We start from the raw sequence: 24,152 nt of genomic DNA, 5'->3' as shown, positions 1-24,152 counted from the left end.
AATGGACCCTGGATTGGGTGAGTCAGGTTTTTACACGAAGCGACTCCCATCTGACCTCGGTAACCTTTGCAGGGTAACCTTACCCATATTGGATCTATGGTTACACATCAATTGCCTGAATGTGCAGATTTCCTCACCGTAAGAGCATCAAAGGAAACTCTATATTAAAGGTGAAATACGGTAAGTAGATGATAAAATTGTTTCTAAATGTTTATTAAATAATTTAAATTGTGTTTTTGTTAGTAAAATAATAAGTAATTATAATGGCCTTATTTTTGTAATTTTCTGTCTGTTTTTATTTTGTTTCTATTTTTATTTTATTTTTTAAGGTATACGCTAATAAACTTGTCATCTTTCTATTACATAGGAGATGGGTTAGCAACCTATCACTATTTCAATTTAAATTCCATTATTAATCAATACAGCCGAGCGTGGCGTTTCAGTCTTTATGAGACTGCTGGCTTTGTCTACCCCGTAGGGATACAGACGTGATAATATAATAAATAAATATATACGGAACAAATCACACAGATTGAATTAGCCTCGAAGTAAGTTCGAGACTTGTATTACGAGATACTAACTCAACGATACTATATTTTATAATAAATACTTATATAGATAAACTTCCAAGACGCAGGCCAATCAGAAAAAGTTATTTTCTCATCATGCCCTGACCGGGATTCGCACCCAGGCCCTCCGGTGTCACAAACAAGCGTACTACCGCTACGCCACAGAGGCCCTCGATATGTACGTAGGTATGTATGTATGAACTTATATAAAGCCAAGGACACATATGTATGTTTATATTTCCTTCTTCTCTATATTTTATGCACAGGGCTTAAGTAAGTTAAATCGTGTGCACCGACTCGCTTCACACGTAATAATACTGCCATTTTGAACCCTTCAGCCCTTTGCCATTGATCTCAAATAAAGGGGATTCCGTTTTTTTTATTGTTAGTCTTAAATAAAAATTCATTTAGATAACAACAATCGCAATTCAAGGTTTTCTTTCGAGAGGAACAACAACTTTTTTGTATTGGTGCCGTGTGGTTCCCGGCACCGGTACAAAAAAGAATAGGACCAACCCATCACTTTCCTATGGATGTCGTAAAAGGCTAAGGGATAGGCTTACAAACTTGGGATCCTTTTATAAGGCGATGGGCTAGCTACCTGTCACTATTTGAATCTCAATTCTATCATTGAACCAAATAACTGAGCGTGGCCCATCAGTCTTTTCAAGACTGTTGCCTCTGTCTACCCCACAAGGGATATAGACGTGACCATATGTATGTATGTAGGAACAACAAACAGGATATAATATGTTGAAAAAGTATAACGATTTAGACAATATACTTATATGTATGTACGTTCACTAGAACCGTGTGGTTACGGGCACTTAAGAATAGAATAGAATAGTTTTATTATTAAAATTGGATACAAGGTAAGCATATGATCCACCAACACGGGTTATGTTCCTGCAAAGGTTACGGAGGTCAGACGTGAGTCGCTATGTGTATGAATCCGATCCAGGATCCATGGTCAAGGACTTATTCCAGGCTCCTGTCCAGTATTAAGGATGTGACCGGGACTAAAGCCAGGTAGAAGCCAACAAAGAAAAGAGTCATTGGTTCAAGGCCGTGATAGGATATGAACATGTGTCTTCCAGTATATCACGCTTTTAAATTCAGTCACTTAACCGCTCGACCGCTGACGCTCTAATAATAGTTACTATTTAGTACACCACAGTATTAAATAATTATTTAAATACATACATACATATGGTCACGTCCATATCCCTTACGGGGTAGACAGAGCCAATAGTCCCGTAAAGACTGAATGGCCACATTCAGCTGCTCGGCTTAATGATGGAATTGAGATCCAAATAGTGACAGGTTGCTAACCCATTGCCTAAAAAAAAGGATCGCAATTTTAATAAGCCTATCCCTTAGTCGCCTTTTACGACATCCATGGGAAAGAGATGGAGTGGTCCTATTCTTTTTTGTATTGGTGCCGGGAACCACACGGCATTAGTACATTAGTACACCACAGTATTAAATAATTATTTACAAGAGAACAAAACTCAACATTTCGCATGGCAATGCCGCATTCGTCTCAAAATTACATGCTGTATGGTCATGTCGTCCACACAATGCTACGTCCAAGAATAAGAGTTTTAATTTACTAGATGTGTCACTAAGTGTAAGTTTACAAACGATCTGTGGCGACACCTTTACGCTACAAGTCACACACCATATCAGCCAATCACAGTGAATACGACGCGCTCAACCAATAGCAGCGAAGAGTATAAAGCGACATCTCAAATGTCACACGCCAACAAGCCAATCACACCGCGTATGCTAAATCGCACAAACAAAGATTTCACGGATTTATTTTTTTCATTTAATAAGTAAATTTGCATGATGGGAATAAATAAATATATACAGGAAAAATTACACATATTAGTTAGTTAGCCTCGAAGTAAGTTCGAGACTTGTGTTTCGAGATACTTATAAATACTTATATAGATAAACATCTAAGACCCAGGCCAATCAGAAAAAGTTCTCATCATGCCCAGGCCGAGATTCGAGATTCTTATATTGGTCATGCCAACTCTCGCATATGAGATCTCAATTAATTTTTGACACTTCTAGTACATTTGTCATCGGCGTCGGAGTCGCGCGGTCCTCCATTTAGTTTTCATGAAGCGTCCACTACGGTCAGCCAGTAAATATAATTATTACGGTACTGTGAGGAGCATGTTTATTTAAATAGCTTTGAATGCATTACTTACATATATAACCATTTTAGTGAACAGGCTTTTAGAGGCTATAATAACGATGACTGATGATGAAAGAACGTTTAAGTCTTAATTTTCTAATCACCACGTCTGTATCACTTTCGGGGTAGATAGAGCCAATAGTCTTGAAACAATAGACAGGCACGTTCAGTTTAATGTCCTAATCCTAATACATCCATCAAGAATCCCAATCCCTATCCTTTAGTCGACTTTTACTAGACTCCTACAATTTACTGCGGCACACTATTATGATCCAATAGTAGGTAGAATTCCCCTGCAAAGGTTGTAACAGCCCAATGTGGCGCGCGCGCACGCCCCGGATCTTTAGTCAACTTCATCGCTCACCACACCACGTTAAGTAGCTCGCTATCCTTAGACGGCTAATTGCTGAATCTCGTGTCCATAACTAAGACCATAACCTTTTAAAAATGTAAAACTAGTCTTTATAAAGGTTGTCGTTATTCTATGATTTTTCGAATTATCTCTCATCACTCTTACCTGAGACGTTTTAACTAAACGTCACAAGTTCATAGAAATTTTTCCCATTTTTTTAGAACTTTCTATCAACAAGTCACCCTAGTAAAGCCTAGTTATTCTTAGATTCAGCGTGCACAAGCCGACAAAGGGGGAGGCATGCACGTCTGCACTAGCTAGCGATAAATCAATTACGCCGAGCGTCACAAAGGGCGCGTTGTACTACGGACAATTGGTATTGTCCGGTGGAAGACAGGGATTGGACACCCTACCCGGATTCACTTGTAGCCTTGCGATTCCTATATTTAGCTAATTACATTGGTTGGACGGAAAGTAGAAAGAAATTTGATGGGTGGCCTCTGCGGCGCAGCGGTAAATACGCTTGTCTGTGACACCGGAGGCCCGGGTTCGAATCCCGGCCCGGCATGATGAGAAACGAACTTTTTCTAATTGGACTGGGTCTCGGATGTTTATCTATATAAGTATTTATTATAAAATATAGTATCGTTGAGGTAGTATCTCGTAACACAAGTCTTACTTACTTCGAGGCTAACTCAATCAGTGTAATTTGACCCGTAAAAAAAAATTAGTCTGCCTACACCGTACATACATACATACATACACACCATCACACCTGTCTCCCATTGGGGTAGGCAGACACTATGTACTTCCACTTGCTACGATCCTTACAGACCTCTCCCGATTCGACGATTACGGGTACTCTTAACATCTCCCTTTTTCAAGACATTCGAAATGATGCCTACACCATGATTTAATATAATATTAGATATTATGATAAAATCATTATAACGTTGATGTTTATCGTTATCGTTAATGTATAGACTTATATTCTAAACCTATACATACACACCCATCTTTATCCCTTACGGGTTAGACAATATCGCAAAGAAGGAAAGGCCCGTTCATCTTCATTTCTCAAAAATGAAATTGCTATTCAAATAGTGACTAGCCAATCGCCTTAAAGTAGAATCCAAAGTTTATTAGCCTATCCCATAGTCGTATTTTACGAAAATATGATAAACCCATGATCCAATATTGGTACGGTTCCCCTACAAAGGTTGCGGGGGTAAGACGGGAGTCGCTTTGTGTTAATACCTGGTCAAATTTGACCTTCCAGGCTTGTCTCCGGATAAGTGAAGATGTAATCGTGATTAATACAAATCAGAAGAAACCTGAAAGAATAATTCTAAAGGTTTCTTTCGAAAATTTTCTTTTTTGTACTGGTGCCGTGTGGTTCCCGGCACCAGTACAAAAAAGAATAGGACCACTCCACCTCTTTCCCATGGATGTCGTAAAAGGCGACTAAGGAATAGGCTTATAAACTTGAGATTCTTTTATAGGCGATGGGCTAGCAACCTGTCACTATTTGAATCTCAATTCTATCATTAAGCCAAATAGCTGAGCGTGGCCTATCAGTCTTTTCAAGACTGTTGGCTCTGTCAACCCCACAAGGGATGTAGACGTGACCATAAGTATGTATGTATTTTCTAAAACCGTTTTGGAAATTAACATTTTTAAATGACACTTTTGTAATAGCACTCACGTTATGCGGTATTTTAAACGTAAACGAATATTATATTCAAATCACTTAACAGTCATGTCTGGTCGTTACATCTTAATATGGAGGAGGTTATTGCAATGTTGTTCGTGGAAACACACGGGTGAACAACCCAGACGGGCGCGCTGTTGAACGCTGTACGACAAAGCATTTTATTTTATCGCTCGGTCGGAGATATTGTGATGATGTTTTCTGAAATGAATATTTTATAGAAGACTGTCGATGTTTTCAGCTAAAATGTGTTTTATAAATTATGTGTGAATATTCATATATCTGTTTGCACAGAAAACTGTTAAAGTTAATACGGTACATACATACATGTGGTCAAATCTATATCCCTTGCGAAGTTGGCAGAGCCAACAGCCTTGAAAAGACTGAATGGCCACTTTCAGCTATTTGGCTTAATGTAGAATTGAGATTCCAATAGTGACAGGTTGCTAACCCATCGCCTTAAAAAGAATTCCAAGTTTGTAAGCCTACCTCTTAGTCGCCTTTTACGACATCCATGCGAAAGAGATGGTGTGGTCCTATTATTTTTTGTATTGGTGCCGGGAACCACATGGCACCTGTTATTATTTTAATTCTATCATTTAGACAAGCAGCTAAACGTGGCCTTTCACTCTTTTCAAAACTGTTGGCTCTGTCTACCCGCAAGGATATAGACTGACCCGCCCGTCAAATATCAGTCAGAATACAAAACTAAGTCAGACATGCCGCTAATTACGATTATAAGATATGCTTTACTATGATTGGAAGTTAGATTTTCTTCGTTTGAGCGTTTCAGAACGAAATTCTCGCCTTGCGTCACCGGAATGCTACCGTTGCCTACAAGCGAGCATTACAATAAAAAGTAACGTCGTCGCCGCTCGATAAGGTATCTGAGCTGCTGAATATTGCCAAGAGTGGGGGTTGACAACTTTTTAATAATGAAAAGGACAATCTATGAGTAGACGGGAGAAGTCTGAAAGCGGACTCTATGTCCCCAAGTTAATTATGGAACATACAATTTAACATTAAGAAAAAAATTTGGGATTTTTAACGTAAGAGTGAATAGGCATTATTTGAGTGCACCTACAAAATTCAAATTAATTTTTTTTTATTCATTATTATAGTAAAGGGTCAGGTCAAGAGTACCCGTAGAAGGAGTACCCTCCGGGAAAGAGGCGTGATTTCACATTCGTAAGGCACATAGTCGACACACTAACTGACTCTTCCAAAACCTATCCCAAGATTTTCCTAATATTATATCTCTTGCCGTAATCTCGAATAGTCCAACTTTGCACACAATACGGCCCGGAAACGCGGTCCGCCACTTCCGCCCGCCATTACACCGCTACAGCATTGCACTGTTAACTGTATAGACATAGAAGCTGTTATCTCCTAATTGAGTTTAATTTAAACTTATAGAATAGAATAGATGTATTTTCAAAATTGGATACAAGGTATCACTATATGACTTCACTGATGTGACAGTTTTTAAAAGACTGAAAGTCTCCTTTTAGCTGGTCGGCTTAAGATGGAATTGAGATTCAAATAGTGGGAGATTGCTAGCCCATCGCCTAAAAGAAGAATCCCAAGTTTATAAGCCTATCCCTTAGTAGCCTTCTACAACATTCATGGGACCACGACGGAGTGGTTTTATTGGTGCCGGGAACCGCACGGCATCTATACATTTGTATTTTGTATAATAAATTTTAAGTTAATAAATTAATGAAAATGAAAGTAAAATAAATGTGTTACCAACATTATTTCTTCTTGGCGTACTAACTGCAACTACATACAGTTTACTTGGTTTATCTTCATTAGAGAAATCCTTTTAGTTGGACCGATTCGCTTTTTTATTAACACCAATTGAGTTAGTGGTTAAGTAAAGAGCAGGGATTAGATTAAAGTCTGTTTTATTCTTAATTTTATTTTGTCACGTGGTTTTTAAACCTAGGAATTCAATACGAAGTAATTAAATTTTGTCTCCATACTGATGGAGTTAAGTGGAGTGTCCTCCGTTCGTTTGTATTTACTTTAATTTGTTTATAGTTGACTGGATGATGATGAAAGATGAAAATCATTATTTTTCCCAATGATGTCGTAAAAGTCGACTAAGGGTTATTACACTTGGGAGTTTTCTTGTAGGCGTCTGGCAACCTGTCACTATTTGAATCTCAATTCCATCATAAAGGCAATACCTACAGCTGAATGTGGTAATTTAGTTTTTTCAAGATTGTTGGCTTTGTTTACCCCGCAAGGGATATTTCTTACTTGGGATTCTTATTTTAGACAATGGCCTTGTCACTATTAGAATCAAAATTTTATCATTTAGCTGAACATTATTTCAGGTCATTCAGTTTTTGGGAATCTGTAGGCTCCGTCCACCCCTTAAGGGATAAAGTCGAAATTAGATATGTATGTATACTCTATTATTTACTTAATTACCTACTGCTAAATTTCATCAAATAACCACGAAATAAAAATAACGTTAAATTTATCAAAAGAAAAGCCTAGACTTCGTTCCATGCTAGAACCTATTTCAGCTTCCAACAGCCTGTTCAGTACAAGCCTGGGCCATAAAAATGGAGGCCCATTTTGTCGTATCGGAGTAATTAATCTTATTTGAGAAATGGTCTGAAGATGCAGGCCGATACTTTGATAAATAGATTTTTGCTTCTAACCAACTCGTTCGATCTTTTGCGTTAGTATGTACCAAGGCTATATATATTGCTGGATATGCCCTTTTTTTCGACTATATGTACTTATGTAACCCGAGCTTCCGTTCCGTACTGTAATAATAAAATAACAAGTTATGCGTTCCTACGTAAAACGTTGTTATGTAAAAGAAGATGTAGTAACAGGAATAGAAAAGGGTATGTTAAGATGATTTGGTCATGTGGAAAGGATGAATGAAAGCAGGTTGACTAAGCAGATATACAAGGAGAGTGTGAGGGAAAGGTCGGAGTGAGAAGGCCTAGACGAACGTATCTTGATCAAATTATGGACGTCCTGGCAAAGAGTCAGGTTAAGAGTACCAGAAACCGCCGAGCTTGCATGAAGAGAGTTATGAAGGCGTGATTTTATGTATGTTTGTATGTACGTAAAACGTCCATGGTAATTTTTCCCCTACACATTCTAAGTAAATGTGAAATTCCAGTTTTTTAGCCCAGTTATTTCAGCTATGCAAAATCTGCTAGACAATCATTATCTAAGTAACACAAAAGTTTACTAAACAATATTGATTGATGATTTTTATTCGAGTCTGTCACGTAAAATCCATCTAATTCGTACCATTTCCAGTATCATCAAAGCGTACAACTACCTATATCTTTGTATTTTCCAATTCCGCCGCTAAGTATGCGGGTCGCGGTGGAGAAAAAGAGCACAAGCTATTTATGGGAATGATTGTACTTATTTGGATGACTGTACAGCGGGTGTTTCATATTTTAAGAAAAATATGAAAAAAAAAGTTGATCGAAAGGAAAATTGAATTCTACAAGAATTTACGTCTGCGATGTGAAAAAATCTTAACGATACATATGTACATATAGTCACATCCATATCCCTTGTATACGGAGCTAACAGAGATGAAAATAATAATAGGCCATGTTCAACTGTTTGGCTTTAAGATGGAATTGAGATTCAAATAGTGACAGGTTGCTAGCCCATCGCCTAAAAGAAGAATCCCAAGTTTATAAGCCTACCCCATAGTCGCCTTTTACGTCATCCATGGGAAAGAGATGGAGTGGTCCTATTCTTTTTTCTATTCGTGCCGGGAACCACACGGCAAGTGCATTGTCCTCTTAGTTAAAAATAAACAGGATTTGAACCGTTTCATCACGTTTTTTATTCGGACACCTTAACCCTTCGACTTTTGATGCTCAACGTCGTTACAATACAAACAGACATTCAATAAATCCTCAAGATGTTTACACCCTCGGACAACAAGCTATCACTTTCTTCCCTTTTAAAGTACAGTACTTAAAACCGACTTTCACGCTATTCAGGTGATTTAATTCACTCACTTGTTGCTCCTCCCTTCAATTAACTATATTGCGACGAGACTTGAATTGAAAGTGAGTCCTTGGGGTGTTATTCTCAACTCTGATTATGAGGTTAAAAAACTTAACAGTTTATATGTATGTATCATTTGAAATGTTTTTCATACATACATACACGTATCATGTGGTTTCCAGCACTAATATAATAAAAACAAAAGGATCTCTTTTTCATGGATGTCGTAAAAGGCGACTAAGGGATAACTCTTATGAACTTGGGATTCTTTTTTTCGAGCGATGGGCTAGCAACCTGTCACTATTTGAATCTCTATTCTGTCATTATGCCAAGCGGCTGTGCGTGGCCTGTCAATGTTAAAAAGACTTTTTGCTCTGTTTACCCTGCGTGGGATATAAACGTGACTATATGTATGTATATACATACATACATACAGATTCTCGCCTTGTTCCAGCCCCATGTAGCATGGCAACGAAAAACTATTGATCTTTAATAGTATATGTATATATTTGTACGTACTAAAGTCCACCCGCGACTTCGTCCGCATGGGAACCCAATCATTCCCGCGGGAACTCCGGGATAGATAACCTATATGATATGCTGGGTCTTCAGCTACCTACATACCAAATTTCATCGTAATCAGTTCAGTAGTTATTGCTTAAAAGAGTAACAAACATCCATACTGACATCCTGACATACAAACTTTCGCATTTATAATATTAGTAGGATGTACGTATAAATATGTTAGCTATCCAAGTTTTTTTCTGTAAAAATTTAATGAGACAGTCTCTCAACAGATTCCAGTATTGCTTGTGGAAAAATTGTGCAGCGTTTATTATTTAATAGTGCAACAATTTGCAGGCTCGCTTCGCAAACAGTGCATCCGCCATTTTAGTTTGCTTTCGTGAAATGTTTTCTGTATCTGTTGTTTTGAATCAAATGTTATTCGTTAGCGTACGTATGTCAAGACAAGGAAGTAATAAGTGATTATGGGTACCATTGAGAGACAAATATGCCGATTTAATTTCGTAGAAACGACAAGTCCATTTACCATCAACAATAGAAAAAGAATCACTCCATCTCTTTCCCATGGATGTCATAAAAGCCGTCTAAGAATAGGCTTATAAACTTGGGATTTTTCTTTTAAGCGATGAGCAACCTGTCACTATTTTGAATCTCGATTCTATCATCAAACCAAAAAGCTTAACGTGGCCTTTCAATATTTTCAAGACGTTGGCTCCGTCTGCCCCGCAGGAGATATAGACGTGACTGTATGTATGTATTTAATTATCAAAGAAAATTACATTATCTTTTACACAAAAAGTGGTACGTATCAAAGCATAAAAAATAATAAAGTAGTAAAAACCTTGTAAAAATTACAAACATACATACATATGGTCACGTCTATATCCCTTGCGAGGTAGACAGAGCCAACAGTCTCGAAAAGACTGAATGGCCACATTCAGCTATTTGGCTTAATGATAGAATTGAGATTCAAATAGTGACAGGTTGCTAGCCCATCGCCTAAAAGAAGAATCCCAAGTTTATAAGCCTATCCCTTAGTCGCATTTTACTACATCCACGGGAAAGAAATGGATGGTCCTATTCTTTTTTGTATTGGTGCCGGGAACCACACGGCAAACACGACGACTTGTAAAAATTGTACGTTTGAAATATAAACTATAAAAGCTGAGCTAATGAGTTGTTTGTCCCGCGGCGTCGCTCGTTTGTCTCGGAAATGGATCGGAAGAGACGGGGTCTTAGTGGCGCAAGAAATGTAATGCCGCCATCTTGAAATTTTATTGCGAAATGTTTCGTCTTATATTTGTAATATAATTTATTTATTTACTATGGAATTGAATCTATGACGTTCTTCAAAGTGTGTTGTTTTACAGTATAGTAACGGCTGAGGTTTTAATATAGAGGATAACTTATCATTTTCATCCATAGTAATATTATTAAGAAAAAAGATTTGCCGTTTACGTTTGCCGGCACGAATTAAAAAAAAAGTATAGGACCACTCCATCTCGTTCCCATGGATGTCGTAAAAGGCGACTAAGGGATAGGCCCTTATAAACATGGGATTCTTCTTTTAACCTGTCACTGTTTGAATCTCAATTCTATCATTCAGCCATACTGCTAAACGTGGCCTTTCAAATTTTTCAGGACTGTTGGCTCTGTCAACCCCGCAATTCTGGCCAGACCCTAAGTCGCCTTTTACGACACCTGAGTAAAATAATGGAATGGTCCTATTCTACCAGTGCCGAGAAACAAACGGAACATTTACTAAACAAAAAAGAACAGAAATGTAAAATATGAATAGGTACTTACCTTTGAAACGACCGTTAAGCAAAACGTGAAAGCTATGGCAACACTTGCTCAATATTTTACATTCGGCAGTATCAAACATACGTGGTCTATCATATAAAAATCTAGCTTTACTTCTTGCCTTGAGTTCATATCTGTATTGCATAGAAACGCTTATATATAGTTTCATTTTCGCCTAGAGTTAATATCTGTGTTGAATAGAAACGACATTTTCTTATACACACAACGATTCACTGGCTTATTATTATTAATGTTAGAACATATTTTTTGCGCTTTACACGAGTTGATTAACAAGATTATTTTAAAACTGCAATACTCAAGGTTCATATTGTAACTATTTATTAGTGGTGACTGTAATTCGACTAATGTAAGAATGATATGCTGCAATAAAGATTAAGAATTTGAATTGTGGATCATCTATAAATACATAAATACTCACGTCATTCCTTTTATCCCTCACGGATTGGACAGAGCCAACAATTCCAATGAACTAACGTCCTAGACATATTATGAATTATCAAAGGTACGGCCAGAGAATTGAAATTATTTTTTTTTCTTACTTACTCATGCCACGCTAGTAAATAGTTAAGGTGTTTGTTTCAAAAATACCTAGTATATGTTTAACACAAAATCTTAATAAATACATAGATAAAAATCACACCTATTTTCCGGAGGGGTGGTGAGAAACTACATCTTCCCACTTGCCACGATTCCTGCATACTTCTTTAGCTTCATCCACATTCATAACTCTTAACGCCTTTATGTCCGGGATTTGATTTTTTTTTAATTACTTCTATTATAAACTTTTCAAATTTAGAATTAAAATTTAATTATTACATCCCAACGTCTGTTCTTTCACACAGAATAACTCAATGATTTTAAACTCTAAATTGACTCAGCGATTTTAAAACGTCTCTGTACAACAATTCAAATACGTTTCGAGCATGAAATGGGGCTGTGTGATGGGAACGTGCACAAAACCGGGAATATTCCAGAAACCAATATGACGAGACACACACACAAAGCGATACGATGAAATTTGAATTTTATTTAAGGGCTTTGTGCGACAGAAATGTTTGTTCCAAAATCACGTTTGAGGAAAAATTACACGTGTTCCGTCATTAATTTCGGAAATAAAAAGGTTTATGTTTACTGACTTTTTTTAGGGCTTTAATAAAGCCAGTTTGTTTAGGATATTGAGAAAAATGTTTTAACTTTTTGGTTCCCTTACTGGGAAAATAGGGTTAACGGTCATGTTCCTAGAAGGAAAAGTTCAGCTGGATTTGAATTTTAGAAATAGTAACACGCTGCTTTTGCTTACCTATCGCCTAGAGAAAGAATATGAAGTTTATATATAAGTATTAGATGGATATAATGATAACAATGGTTTTAAAAGTTGATAAATACATAATAAAGTATTTGTTTCAAAAGTTTAAGTGCTTAGGAGTAACTTACAAATACTTATCCATGCACATTCAGTTGCATAAATGTGCAGGTTTACTTACGATGTTTTCCCTCACCGTAAGATCATCGGTTGGCACTTAAACTAATATATATAATTCAGAAACGAATCATTGATACATAGCTGAGGTAGGATTTGAACCTGTGTGATGCGTTTCAGACTTTCAAAGAATAGATTTATTTTCAAAATTGGATACAAGGTATCACTCATTGACGTCACATCACTTAAATCTAATTATAACTACTACCGCTCCAAAGCGCATGTGTAGAAGAAGCGGCGGATCAAACTACAGTGCAGCATTTTCACCGGATGTCAATTTACAAATATAGATCTCATAAATCTAAATCGTAAAAATTTAAAACAAATGCACGTTGTCTACATTAAAAAATATGAATGATTGAACATAAGCGTAAGCATTTAAATATATTCCTCCTTTAATATAAGACAAACGTTTTAAACAAACAACTTGCATATCATTACTAAAACTAATTTGTTCCTAAAATTAATGTTTTTGAAACTAATTAAAATATCTGACTTGAAGCTTGGCACTAATTAACTTTGGCGGTAGTTTCGGAGATTTCGCCAACTTACAGAAGATGTGATGACATAGCATTTCAACTCAGCACTGTTAGTTTAAGAATCTTATTATTTTTCGTGTTATGATTCTGTAAAAATGATTTTGTTAATTTTATATGAATAAAAATTTAGTGCCATGTGGTTCCCGGCACCAATACAAAAGAGAATAGAACCACTCCATCTCTTTCCATGGATGTCGTACAAGGCGACTTAGGGATAGGCTTACAAACTTGAGATTCTTTTTTAGGCGATGGGCTAGCAACCTGTCACTATTTGAATCCCAATTCTATCATTAAGCCAAATAGCTGAACGTGGCCATTCAATCTTTTCAAAACTGTTGCCTCTGTCTACCCCGCAAGGGATTTAGACGTGACCATGTGTATGTATGAAATATTAGACTTTCAGAAGTTACATCAGCTTCTAAGTCTATAAAATAAACCCAAACATTACTATGATTGACTTTCACATCTAAATAATACCTTTTTATTCATTTTTAAAACATTAATTTAACATCTCCATCATTTGAACTCGGCCTTTTGTAAAATTCCCGACTTCGAGCGTAACAAACAAACTTACAATTCCGCCTTTCACTCGGCAAACTTCAACGTCATATTTCATTTGAATCTAGTTTTATTTGAAGCGCGGAACAAGAATTAATTTAAAGAGGTCAGTCTTGTTGAGTTTGTGCTGTCTAATTGTTGAGCATATAGCGATTTGATACATACATAAATCCGGTGATATAGTCCGGTGGAAATGCTGCAGTGTAGTTTGTTTGTTTGTTTGTAATATCGTGTGTGCCGTGTGGTTCCCGGCTCCAATAAAAAACAAGAAAAGGACCACTCCATCTCGTTACCATGAATGTCGTAAAAGGCGACTAAGGGATAGGCTTATAAACTTGGGATTCTTCTTTTAGGCGACGGGCTAGCAACCTGTCACTATTTGAATCCCAATTCTATCATTTAGCCAAACAGCTAAGCGTGGCCTATCAGCCTTGGTCTTTTCAAGACTGGTGGCTCTGTCTACCCCGCTAGGCATATAGACGTGATCATATGTATGTATGTATATTTATATATACATATGTGTGTGTGTGAGTTAGCCTCGAACCAGGTTATATCCTATATACCCAGCATACCAATAGTTACCAAGTAAACTTATACTTTAATAAAAAACTAATTAGCAGCTAGAATTTTACAGCAGTATTAAAAGATGTTATTACAACAATCGCCTGAAGTTCGTATCTTACTTGCCGTCGGCCAACTATGGTCGTTAAAAACTCAAAAACTAGACAGTAACTATTGTTGATGTGATTTATATTCTCCAAGTGAGTAATTCCAAACTATTTCACAGTCAAGACTCATTGCGAAATTCCATCTTATAGTTTTTTATTTAATACTGAATTTATAAATGAATTTATTGCAATAAAAATAACAATAATCTTTGTTCTTTATTTACTGTAAAAATAATGAAAATTAAAGGAAGATTCAAATCCTAGCTTAACCATATACAAATGACTATTTTCGAAGTTGTTTATATTAGTTTAAATACTAACCAATGCTCTTACAGTGAGGGGAAAAAACATCATGAAAAACCTGCTCAATCCAGCAAGTGGATGTGAAACCATCAGATGGTAGTCGCTTCGTGTAAAAATCTGACTCACCCAATCCAGGATTCATGGGCATACCCCGGGCTCCTCTCCAGAGTGGTGAGACTGTTTGGAAAATATGCAACCTTCTTATGTATGTTGTTATGTTGTTGGCCACAAAAAAAAAGATATTACGAAAAAGAACGAAAATAAAAAAGTGACGATCGTCAGACGAATTCTAGAGCATAATTTACCATGTGTTTGTATTTTAATATTTAAAAAAGTACAGTTAAATGTTATTTATATATATATTTGTGTAAATTGAATACAGTTCGATATAATTACAGGAAAAGTGAAGTTTTAGTTGTTTTGTAAATACAGTTCCACACAAAATACCATTTACCAAATACTAAGCAAACAGAGTCTAAAGCAAGGAAGAATAAGAAGATTGTTACCAACATTGACAAACAAATCTTATCTTTATACAAATTAAGTGTAGATGACATTTGTATAGCTGAAAATAATTTGACGCCAAGCCGGGCTTAATTAATGTGGCGAAGCAAAATTAAGAAGCGTAATTGGATTACCGGCTTAAATTACACGACCAATTAGTACAAGCATGCAATTTATTTTAAAGCATGTAGTTCCATGTAAATTTAGCATGAAAGACCAAAAAGGAGTGCTGTGCAAGGTATACCGTCTCATGGTTCCCCTTAAACTTGTAAGTAGATGTGGTGGAAGAGTTTTAGTGAGTAGGTTAACCCCTAGTTGAAATTGACGAAATATGTTTGAAATAGTGTTGACATAATTTGTACCGTATGTATCTTAATTTATCTATATTAATTAGTTTGACATTCATTCATGTTTTTTAATGTAGACAATGTGCATTCGTCCACGATTTAGATTTAAGAGATCTATATTTGTAAATTAACGTCCTGTGAAAATGATGCAGTGTAGTTTGTTCCGCCGCTTCTTCTCACACATATGCTGTGGAAGCGGTGGTAGTTATAATTAGATTTAAGTGATGTGACGTCAATAAGTGATTCCTTATACCCTATTCTGAAAATATATCTATTCTATTAAATGGACTCAGACAATCCCCTGGGTGTCGGCTGTAGAAAAAGTTATGAAGAATGCTGTGTGGTACTAGGCACTTAAGAATAGGACCATATCTTTCCCATGGATGTCGTATAAGACGACTAAGATGGTTTAAAAACTTGGGATTTTATTTATTTATTCTTAATTGTAACAAATTACAATTTGTAGAGTACAATAGGCGGACTTAATGCTAATAGCATTATGTAACAGTCTATCATTGGGTTAAGCAGAGAACCTTTATGTGGGGTGGTAATAATAATATAATAAACATACTTTCAATAACATTTTTCTTGTACGCAATGGAGTGATAGCAACTTGTCAATATTTGCATCTCCATCATTAAACAATACCGCTGAACTTGGCCTTTTAGTCTTTTCAATACTATTGACTCTGTCTTCCCCGCAACTGATATAGACGTGAATATATACCTAACCTATATATTCCGCCGCGTTATCGTGACAGCCGCGACCCGTCTCGCTATATGCGCGTACCGAGCGCTCGGTGACTAAAAAATCGGAGACTTTGTGCACTATTTAGATTATTTTTATTTATATAAATATGTATATACGGGACAAATTACACAGATTGAGTTAGCCTCGAAGTAAGTTCGAAACTTGTGTTGCGAGATACTATATTTTATAATAAATACTTATATAGATAAACGTCCAAGACCCAGGCCAATCAGAAAAAGTTCTTTTCTCATCATGCCTTGGCCGGGATTCGAACCCGGGACCTCCGGTGTCACAGACAGGCGTACTACCGCTGCACCACAGAGGCCGTAAATCTAAAATCTATTTTTATCTTTAAAACTTGTGAGTATTTTGTTGATTTTGTATTTTATAAAGTTATTCGGGTTCCCGGTTAATTATTTTTCTTAAATATGAAACGCAATTTAACGCCAGACACCCTGTAGATGGTTTGTTTGACGTGTGGTTCCCGGCACCAATACAAAAAAGAATAGGACCACTCCATCTCTTTCCTATGGATGTCGTAAAAGGCGACTAAGGGATAGGCTTATAAACTTGGGATTCTTTTTTAGGCGATGGGCTAGCAACCTGTCACTATTTGAATCTTAATTCTATCATTAAGCCAAATAGCTGAACGTGGCCATTCAGTTTTTTCAAGACTGTTGGCTCTGTCTGCCCCGCAAGGAATATAGACGTGACTATATGTATGTATGCACCCAGTAGATTGCAGTAAGTCCGTATTATAGAAAGTCGTCTAAATACACAAGTTGATATAGATTGCACGTAATACCGAAGCCACCGCAACCATAATGTATTTGGTCCTTGTAGAGCCAACTCCCAACTTGCTCCTAAGGGAATGTGCCAATGTATCAAGTTATAAGAGTGAAGCGGAATCGATACCTAATTTAATGCCGTGTAGTTTCTGGTACTTCAGAATAGGACCACCACTTCATCCCACGGATGTCGTAAAAAGCGACCAAGGTAATAAGTACACTCGAGCAAAAGAAACTTCCATGGCTGTGTGGAAGTTGGTTCCGTTCCGTCCGCGAGATGGTCGCAAGGTCAATCAATGATTTATGTTTTATTAAGTCTAATCAAGTCAGTTTTATTACCTGTGGCACTAATTTTTTACATTAGACATGCACGTAGTTTAAATAAAGAATCAAGAAAGCTGACAATTAATCAATGAAGAAATTTGAATTATTCTTTGAGACGATGAGTTAGCAACCTTGAGTATATACTTTCCTTAAGTCGTCTAGCTAAAAAAAGGTTCCAAGTCTATTTGAGACTTTGACTTTGTCTACCCCACAAGGAATAAAGACATGAATTGAAGACGTGAGTATTCTTTTTCGAAGAAACAAACTTGGAACTTACAAAATTGCAACAAGATTTGATTTACTAAATGTTAAATTAAAATCGAAAATTGCTTCAATAACCGATCGAACGTATCTTGATCAAATTTAGGACGTCCTGGTAAAGGGTCAGGTCAAGAATACCCTGCATAAGAGTAGCTTGCATGAAGAGAGTTATGAATGTGGAAGAAGCGAAAGAAGTACGCAGAGATCGTGACAAGTGGAGGTAGTCTCTGCCTAATCCTCCGGTAAAGAGGCATGATTTTAATTTATGTATGTATAACCGATACTTTCACAGCTCATAACTTCACCCAAACAGAGTATGTCTCACCTGCTACAATGCTGAACACGTTGACTTTCATTTAAGTTTTTATTCCACCAGGAATTCTGGATTTAAACTCCAAATGAGTGTAATTTAAACTCGGCCAAAACTGCAGACTCAATTTACATCTAGCCAGTTTTTGTTTCATTAACGAATTTCTTTAGCGCTAAATGCAGGCTTTTGAGTTCCTTTCAACAAAATTTAACTTCAACAGTCAATGGAAGCAGGTGGTAGGTTCGTTTTTAATAAACGGCGTGAATGAAATGAAAATATAAAATATTTTGCGCGTTTATACAAATAGCTGGAAATTACATCTGGAGTGTCAGGAATTTTTTCGCACTAAAATGTGCGATAAATATACTCCAAAGTCTGTATAAAATCCAAAAAGAAAACACTCATATCACGTCCATACGAGTATTCTTTACTAGTTTTTACTAACAGGTATTTTGCACAGATGCTTCTTATGTGGCGATGAATTCTCAAAAAGCTAGTACATATATAAATACAACAGGCCGCCCGCGACTTCGTCCGCGTGGAATCAATCCCGCGGGAACTCCGGAATTAACAGTAGCCTATATGTTATTCTGGGTCTTTAGCTACTTTCATACCAAATTTCATCGTAATCGGTTCAGTAGTTTTTGCGTGAAATAGTAACAAACATCCATACTGACATCCTGACATACTCAGAAACTTTCGCATTAGTAGGATAGTCTTTATTTCTTCTTTTCCAATCATGACAAAACCATATTTTGTATCCACATCAGAATATTTAACCAGTGGTTAGTTATAACAACATTAGTGGCAATAAGTGGCGGAAACCCGTCACTATTAGAATCTCAATGCTATCTTAAAGCCAAATAGCTGAACGTGGCCTATCAGACTTTACAAGACTGTTGGCTCTGTCTACCCCGCAAGGGTGATTATATGTATTAGTGGCAATAACGTTGAGAACAGGCGACAAATGTACAATTTGCATAGATTTTCAAGCAAAGGCAGTGCCTGTTTCATTGCTATTTATTGCGTGAACCGACTGCACTCAAATTGAGTGCGACGAGTAGCGAATGGTGGAAAATACAGTTCTGTGATTAGATATTGTGCGAAACATGGTTACAAAAACGACAAATCAATTCCAGTTTCGTAACTGGTTACCTATGGTTATCAAACAAAATGGTTATCAAATTATCGAAAAAAATTCCATGTTCGTGAATTAAATTGAAATAATTTAAGAAACACATTAGATTATAATAATGATAATAATAGATAATCGAGGTAGGTAAGTCTTAAAGGTAGGTGTCTAAATATTATCGTTTTGTCCTAAAAGAGTAGGTACATACATACATACGTCATATAGTCATACATATAGTCACCTCTTTACCCCTTGCGGGGTAGACAGAGCCAACAGTCTTGAAAAGACTGATAGGCCACGTTCCCCTTTTTGGCTTGATGATAGAATTGAGATTAAAATAGTGACAGGTTGTTAGTAAATCGTTTAAAAGAAGAAAAAAGAGATTTGTTTAGAAAAAAATTAATTAAAGCAAAACTGGAAAATCGCTTGAAATCATAGGCCACTCTTCTTCCTCCTGGCTTTAGTCCCAGTTGCATCATCACCACTCTGGAGAGGAGCCCGGGGTGTGCCTTTGACCATGAATCCTGGATTGGGTGAGTCAGGTTATTACACAAAACAACTCCCATCTGATCTCCGCAACTTTTGCATGTAAACCTAGCCGTATTGGATCGATCCCTAAAAGCATCGGTTAGTATTCAATTTAATGTTCATAACTTCGAAGATAGTGTCGGAAACCACACGGTAATATACTTCCTAGGATGTATAAGTCCATATATCTATCCAAATACTCTACAGCTTGGCTCTTAATGAAGTCATAGTATCAGGACGGGCATGGACACAAATTAGATTAATGTCTGAACACACTTAATGAACGAAGTAATAACTTGAAGGAGATTAGATTTATTTGCAAAATTGAATTCACATACATTTATACATATAATCACGTCTATATCCCTTGGGGGGTAGACAGAGCCAACAATCTGGGGAAAGACTGATTGGGCTACGCTCAGCTGTTTGGCTTAATGAAAGAATTGAGATTCAAATAGTGACAGGTTACTAGCCCATCGCCTAAAAGAAGAATCCAAACTAAATAAGCCTATCGTTTAATCGTCTTTTACGACATCCATGGGAACGAGATGGATTGATCGTATTCTTTTTTTTTATTGGTGCCGGGAACCACACGGCATACGGTTATTGATTTTATGTATATAATTAAGATTTAGTCTACCAAGGTAATAAATCCGAGACTTCAAATTAAAAATTCTTTATCAAACTGAAAAGGGCAACTTCATTACCAACATAGTTCAAGAGATTAAGTGACACAGACTAACAACTTAGCTGCTTAGAAGAGATTTAAAACTTGGAAGTTGTAACACTACCCTCATACGTAGACTTTGACTAAAGAGCGATAAAATAACTTTAGAGTTTAGTCTATTTTTAGAGTGCTTAAACTTTATCGTAGCCTTATTATGAAACTTGAACCATCAAGGTTGCCGCTTGAGAATTTTTAAAAAAGATCTGTCTGTAAAATAGTAAGAGGGAGCCAGGCGAGGGTATTTTATTTAAGATGTCCGCCTCTCTCCCATGGATGTCGTAAAAGGCGACTAAGGGGTAGGCTTATAAACTTGGGATTCTTCTTTAAGGCGATGGGCTAGCAACCTGTCACTATTTGAACCTAAATTCTATCATTAACCCAAACAGCTGAACGTGGCCTATCAGTCTTTTCCAGACTGTTGGCTTTGTCTACCCCGCAAGGGATTTAGACGTGATTATATGTGTCCGCCTCAGACTATTTAGTACATTTAAGTAGTATATAGTATACTGCTACCATATCCAGCATTTTTAACTTGTAACTCATAAGCTGTATTGCCGTGACAAAATAATGTAATCCGACATTTTTGGGCAAGCTCTTTACAGAATTTGATAGCCGTATTGTGGTGACAATATAATCTTATAATGTGACGGCCATCTTGGATCGATCTGTATAAAATAGCTATATTAAACTACCCGAAAAATGTACTTTACAAAGAGAAAGAAAATCAAAATCGGTCCATAATTACGTAGCATTTCGTAGAATGTCAGACGTAGATGTGCTACGAAATCGCTACAACTTCGTTGCAGAGGTGCTACGAAATATTTTACTGTAGACTTAATTGCGTAAACAAAAAGCAGTAATCATAATATTTTTTGTACTAGATTTCACCCGCGGTTTTGCTTGGAAGTGTATTATAGCCTTTATTTCTAGCGTACAAAATATACATGGTTAATCTGTAAAACTTCAATAAACTCGCAAGACTCACATTCTAAACTACAACATTTGTTTCATGACATACATATAATCACGTCTATATCGCTAGCGAGGTAGACAGAGTCAACAACAGTCTTCGAAAGACTGGAAGGCCACACTCAGCTTTATGGCTTAATGTTAGAATTGAGATTCAAATAGTGACAGGTTGCCATCCATCAGACCAATCGCCTACAAGAGGAATCCCAAATTATAAGCCTATCCACTAGTCGCTGTTTACGACATCCATGGTAAAGCTATAGATTGCAATTCTATTCTTAAGCGCCCGAAATTGTCTCGTTTCATAAGTTGATAAATTTGTTACTTCGCTTTAATTTTTTTTGCCTTAGTTACCTACCACGACTTCATAAAAGACTCTTCTCACAAAACGTTCTCGGCATAAAAAACACGGTTTACATTCCATACAGTTACAATTTTGAAAAAGTTGAAAATATGCTCGCGAATAAGAATCGTAATAAGCTCATAAGCTTTTAAATAGTGTTAAGAGTTGGAGCGCTCGTGCTCCGACAATTTTATTTTGCTCCGGCCTGACAGTTTAAAAGCTCAAGCGATGGCTAGGAGTTATGATAGGGATGAGCTTTTGACTAAAAGTGCACAGTTTTCAAAGGTTTTACATACTTACTTACATATAATCTTGTCTATATCCCTTGTGGGGTAGAGCGAACAGTCTTGAAAATAATGATAGGCCACGTTCAGCTGTTTGAATTACTAATAGAATTGGGGTAGGTGACAGGTTGCAAGTAGAATCCCAAGGTTATAGATCTCTCCCTCAGTCGCCTTTTACGACATTTATGGGAAAGAGACGGAGTGAGTAGTGCATATATACTCGTAAAATTCTCGTGTCATAATGTTCGTTCCCGTACCAAATTACGTCAATGTATGGGTAGTACCTATTCATTTACACATTAAATAACATGGCTTGACATGTTTTTACCTCTAATTCTAATTCTAATTCAAGTTTTCCTACAGCCACAACCGTCAACCCTTTTCAGGGAAATCTACATAAATTTTGTAAACTATTCGCTCACCTGCGACCTATCATTATAAACCAACAGATGAAATTGACCGACTTGCCGTAAAAAGGATACATACATATAGTGACGTCTTTATCCCTTGCGGGGTAGACATAGCCAACAGTATTGAAAAGACTGATAGGCCACATTCAGCTTTATGGATTTATGATGGAATTGAGATTCGAATAGTGGCAAGTTACTAGCCAATAGCCTTCACGAGGAATCCCAACTTTATTAACTTATCCCTTAATCGCCTTCTACGACATCCATGGGAAAGACATTGAGTGGTCCTATTCAAAAGTGCCGGAAACCACACGGCAGACAATATAAAACCAAAGCAAATACATTTTAATTAATTTTAATTCAAACTGACTAAGTTACTTATATAAATTGTTTAGCACCTGCGTTCAATGTAGGCCACAACTTTTGGAATCCCTGCATACGTTTAGCAGTCTAGGTATGCTAAACAGTCTAACTCCGTTGCACCTGAAATTGCTTAGTGTCTGTGATGCAACGTTTTAGTTTAGTCAGAGTCTAGTTAGTGAACTAAGGTCTGGTTTGATCACGCTATTGATGTTAATTTTAACCATGAAACCGTGTGGTTCCCGGCAGTTATAGAAAAAGAATAGGACCACTCTATATCTTTCTTATGTATGGCGTAAAAGGCTAGTTGTTGGTTTTATATTTTTATAAAGTTAAGTGTGTTCATAAATAAATAAATATAAATATACACGGGACAAATTACACTGATTGAGTTAGCTTCGAAGTAAGTTCGAGACTTGTGTTACGAGATACTAACTCAACGATACTATATTTTATAATAAATACTTATATAGATAAACATCCAAGACCCCGGCCAATCAGAAAAAGTTCTTTTCGCATCATGCCCTGGCCGGGGATTCGAATCCGGGACCTCCGATGTCACAGACAAGCGTACTACCGCTGCGCCACAGAGGCCGTCAATACTATGTCCCTATTATGAACAGCATTTTACCAAACACCCTGTATATTGGCAGTTATATAATGAGGAGACCCTGGTTTTCCCCAGGGAACCACTAATTATATCGAAATAAAAGAAAAAGGATCACGAACTCAGACATGTATAATCCCAATGGTAATATTATCTCAGGTTTTTTTAATCCCCTCTTAAAACCACGTTAACGGACCACAGAACCTTTGAAGGAAAGATAAATTCTGCGCCGGGAATAAATCATGACCTTCCCTGGATCTTTGGACGATATTTCCGTTTCTTTTGTGAGGAAAAACTGCTTGTTTTAAGTGAATTGCCGACCTTTTGGGAATAATTGAGCAATGTTTTCGCTCTCAAGAGACTGCGGATTTATTGCTACGGTATAATTTGATAGAGGAAATATTGATGTTAGGATTTTTATTGAGATGTAAGTTGTAGGGGATACTTAAATACATTTAATCACGTTTTTATCCCTGATAAGTCTTAAGTCCCGGTAGCATCTTTACCTTACATATATACATACATATGATCACGTCTATATCCCTTGCGGGGTAGACAGAGCCAACAGTCTTGAAAAGACTGAATGGCCACGTTCAGCTATTTGGCTTAATGATAGAACCGAGATTCAAATAGTGACAGGTTGCTAGCCCATCGCCTAAAAGAGGAATCCTAAGTTTATAAGCCTATCCCTTAGTCGCCTTTTACGACATCCATGGGAAAGAGATGGAGTGGTCCTATTCTTTTTTGTAATAGTGCCGGGAA

This window comes from Amyelois transitella, chromosome 21 (assembly GCF_032362555.1).
Source record: "Amyelois transitella isolate CPQ chromosome 21, ilAmyTran1.1, whole genome shotgun sequence".
In the NCBI taxonomy this organism is placed as follows: Eukaryota; Metazoa; Arthropoda; class Insecta; order Lepidoptera; family Pyralidae; genus Amyelois; species Amyelois transitella.
The sequence above is the reverse complement of the archived record's forward strand: the minus strand, read 5'-3'. Positions refer to the sequence as shown.